This window comes from Diaphorina citri, unplaced genomic scaffold (assembly GCF_000475195.1).
Source record: "Diaphorina citri unplaced genomic scaffold, Diaci psyllid genome assembly version 1.1 scaffold2737, whole genome shotgun sequence".
NCBI classification, from domain to species: Eukaryota; Metazoa; Arthropoda; class Insecta; order Hemiptera; family Psyllidae; genus Diaphorina; species Diaphorina citri.
The window spans coordinates 18,988-23,750 of NW_007380154.1; positions in this window are offsets into that span (position 1 = coordinate 18,988).

Below are 4,763 nucleotides of genomic sequence, written 5' to 3' on the forward strand. Positions count from 1 at the left end.
TATAAATGATTCATACGGTAAGATTGTAGGTATGAGTATTGCTCGAATAACTCGAATTATCGAAGATTTCTGTAATGTACATAATCGTAGCTACTATCTACGTAGAATAATAATTATAATTAGTAATAAAATATTGACGTGTGTACAATGGATCACTAAAGGTTAAAGTTAGACGGTTGGACTTTTTTAAGGACAGACATTTTTTTGTAGTGAAAATGTGTTAGCAATTACCTTGGTTGGGATTTGAAACCAATGTCCTCTTGTGTGCAAAACGAACGACCATTTTCTTAGACAGCTTTATCCACTTGCTCTCATGGCGAATATTTTAGTGGTCCAAGTCCATTCCTACTCAACCAAATTTTCTCCAAATCTGTGTTATATTATTATGTATTATAATTATACAAACCATACAATAAAAATTCGATTTAATGAAATTAAAAACTTATTTAAGATATAAAATGTAATACTATAGCAACGATATTAATAAATCATAGATGATATTATATAAATATATTATCTGTCAATTTATATAGAAATCTGAACCGGTGTATTTCTTTGATTGCTGACTTTTGTGGTGGGTCATTGAAATGTCTGACAATGTGTTCTTCATAAGAACACATTGATAAACCCCGGACTACCCGCCTTAAATTGAAAAGTCCTCCCACTCCAAAGGCAGAACTCTTTACTTCACAGCATAATTATCATATCTGGTCTCACATGTCAGCCTTGCCCTTGTATAGAATATAACACAAGGGGCTGTATATACGAGTACTTAGGGATAATACATAGGTAGGTTCTAAATACATATCGGGTAATGTTTCAATTACACCTATGTAGTATTTCATCTTCACAGCAATGTAATATTTCATCTATATATTCTGATAAAATTACACCTATCCTTTCTGCAACACATCTACACTACGGCTCACTGTTTCCGGTTTATACTCATAGACAATAAATCAAATCCATACCGAGATACCAACACAGGAAACTCTCCGAGATCTAGATTGTATCACAGAATCTCTTTAGGAAAAGAAGCGATTCCGGTAATGTACATTTTCCGCCACATAAATATTTGTGACTGACCGGGGTTTGAATTTGATGTCACGAGTTCAATAGAGGTTTCAACGTTGCCGTATAACTGCTAAAAATGCTAAGGTCTTTAGTGACGAGGATTTTACCTTTCGTTCGGCAACAAGCTGCCCGAGCCGCTCATTCAACTCATCCTACCGCAGTGGGGCCGGAAAATCCAGCAGCGCGCGATTCCCCCGAATGGTCATTGGTCATCCTTGCGGATCACGCTTCAGTGATGCATTGGGAATTGTTGCATTCAACGAGCTATCGCCGCACACCGCTAAATATCTATTCTCTTGCGAAATGTTTCGCGTTAGAACACCCTGTTCCCCCTTTACAAGACTTCTGATACACCCTTCATTAGAAATCATTTCCACACTGTTCTAATTATCCTATTAGCGCACTTTACTACTAGTCTAGTGTAACACATTTATTAGGATCCAAACATGACAGGATTGTGGGTGGGTGTTTGTCTTGCCAAATATTCGGGTCCTGAACTGTCGCCTTGCAATACGCCAGTGTTTACAGTATCATAGGTACCATTCCTACCCGTGCTACACCTGTGATTAATTAGTCACCCATTGTTCTATCTCGCATATCACACGTACGTAACATCAAAATGGTTTAGTACTTTCGTGGTTGGATTACGAGGAAAATCAAAGTGGTGTGAATAATCGGAAAAAGTGTTCCCGCAAACCTTTGTTTTTGGCGTTAAAACGTCTATAAACGAAAAACAGTTGTTACTTGAAAAAATTGTTTGTTTCTGAAAATTTGGTTAAAAAAAAAAAAAAAACACCGCTCCCCTCTCGCCTCTACTCCTTCTCCCCTTCCCGTCTCTCAAACAGCATGTCGCATTTTTTGTTACCCAACATTTTACGTATTTTTTGTTGCCTCGTCTCTTTTACCTTAATTTTGGCCACTCTTCAAAGTTCCTCCCTTTATTATTCCCTCCTCTCCCTCGTCTCCTCTATACTCTTCTCCTTAATTCGTATTGTTTTCCTCTTCCTCGTCATCCAGTTCTCTCTTCTCTCTCTCTTTCCAATTCCTTGCCATTATTAGTGTTAATTACTATAAATCACGGAAAAAAAAAAAAAAAAAAATGCGAACGGGCTTTTTCCTCGGAGCCGGGTCGTCCGGAGCCTTTCGAGAGCAGTAAACCCAAGTTATTATTAGCATATGTTCCTCAACATTGTCATTTGCGCTATTTTTGTTGAACAACTTGATTACCCTTTTTCCTTTCTTTCTTTTTCATCACAAGCCTCTGTAGCCTTGGGTCTTGAGAACTTGAATGGTCCTTAACTGCCAACCCAAATCCCAAATACTGAGAACATCGGTAGCAATCCACCGCTTATTTGATCCTGTTTAGCTGGCTCCTGAAACCTGAATCGTCATTACCTGGTCAGCGCGCAAACGCGCCTACGGACCCTGAGGCGGGACAATAGAATAACTGCCACCAGGCTGTGCCATTAGAACATCGGCAGCAAAATCCACAGCTGTTGATCTTGCCCAGCTATATCTTGCACAGTTATTTGACATTGTTCCTGAAATGACAATGGTCATTACTGTCAGCCCAAACCTTCCTGCCTACGGACCCGGTAGGCGCAACAAATTAGAGATAACTGCCAGGCTGCCATTGAGACACTCGGCAGCAAATCCCCTAAGCGCAACTTGTGCATCTCCAAGGCCTGGCACTCGGTGGTCGCAAATAAACGGTGGACTCCGCTTCTCTATCACCAAGTGTATTATCTCTTCTCTTATCCTATATGGAACAAGATAGGACCGAGCTTCCTGAATTTACAGCGACAAATGGTGGCGTCAGATTGTGTTGCGCCCAGGCCACAGGACAAAATACCCCAAATTGGTCACCATGGGACATATACAGGGAAACCCTTTCCGCAAGGAATCCCTCGGGGGTTTCGCTGTAAACCGTCACCCTTGACCATCTACAGTGACCATCTTTTTCGCTAAGAGAAAAATTCCGAGGGTTTAATGAAAAAGCTCGGAGTTTAATTTATTATATTTTTTTTATCGTTTTTTTACTAGTATTTATACTGTCAAAATACTGCCCCGTATCTTCCGTTTACTCTAATAGACTTGACATTTTTACAGTTGAAATTTTACTACTATCCAGCGCTGGTCTAATTCCTATCGAAACTCTAAAATTCATCCTGGTCAAAACGACTATCTTGGCTGTTCATAAAGCAGGTAAGAACGAGTATTAATTATGTTCAGAAGTTTTCTAAGGAGAATTACTCACTATACTTCTTGATTTCGGTTATGGATTTATATTTATAGATAACCCATAGTTGGTTACTTTGTCCTATTGTAATTTGTATTTTTTTTATTAGGAGTTCTTTCCTTGTTTTTAACTCTCGTGCATCGCGAGGTGCTGGCCACGATATCTATATTCTTTTAAACTGGTCGCCGATGATTCATTTAGATATAACAGTGTTCCGGGTTCTCTTTTACTCATGCGGGCAAAAGTCAAGATTAGCACTGTATGGTTTTTGCTCAACTGTCTTGCTATATATGCGCCTATTATTGTATTCTGTTTCACGCAGTGGTTCATAGAGTCAGTGTCAGCGATTATCTGTTATCTCCAGCGTTATACGGTGTATATTGAGCTATTATGTCTTTTAGTGTTCTACTTGTCTCGTCTTATCCTTGATATCGGCAAGCTTTTTGACCTACCGCTTATTTTATAACTCAATGTCTTCTCCAGTACGCATGAAGCAGCGGCTAACTTGGTACTGTGTCGGACTCGTTATTTCCTGGAGTCGCTATATGTGGCACATTCAGTGATATTGTAAATGGGACAATAGACACAACTCTATTTATAATTGCATTATGGACAAGTATACAGCAGTGCGTTACTTGCAGTCTAGGCCTGTACATCAGAACTTTACCGTTGTGAGTCGTGAATTCACCCACAACACCCACTTAGTCGCAATATAAGCGAAGGAGTGTTGAATCAAACCATTTAAAACAGTTTACAAGGCTAAACAATAATTTTACAAAAAACTCTCGGTTTGATCGATAATAACTTTTGACTAAAGTTCTAACCAAAAAAGCCAGCGGTCAAACAGTTATAAAAGTCGTTAGTTATACATAAGAAGGAACGTGATTGGTGCAAAATATGCACTAATTTTAACACTAGAGGAATACCATACATACATTTTAGGAAGTATACAAAAAGGGGTACACAGCGCTACATCTCAAAAGAATCAGTTCCAATCTCCTCTGCTTTTTACTCTAACTAACTTACAACAAGCAGTCCGAAGGTCGACAAAACCAAATCTTAATCGCTAGCGGACCACCTTTCCAGCTCATAGAAGAGTGCTACGCTAAAATCCATACGAATTTTATGGATTCTAGTTGTTTATTTTTATTTCTTTTTTCAGTCCTACTATCTAAAATACAAAAAAGAGAAAACCTTGAGGTTGAGCTTTTCAAACAATATAAAATAAAATTAACAAATAACTTTCAATCGTATCCATAGATGATTAGTTTAACTCGTGAATTCCAATTCAATAGTCCAATAGTGAAAGTTTAGAAAGTTATTCCGGATTGCTTCTAAAGTGTTCTGAAAGAGACATCCTTTCGAAGCTTTCTGAACAAGGTGGGAATGGCATTAGCGAATGAGAAATGGAAATGGTTTAAACTTAGCAAAAAAAATTTGGTTAAAAGTT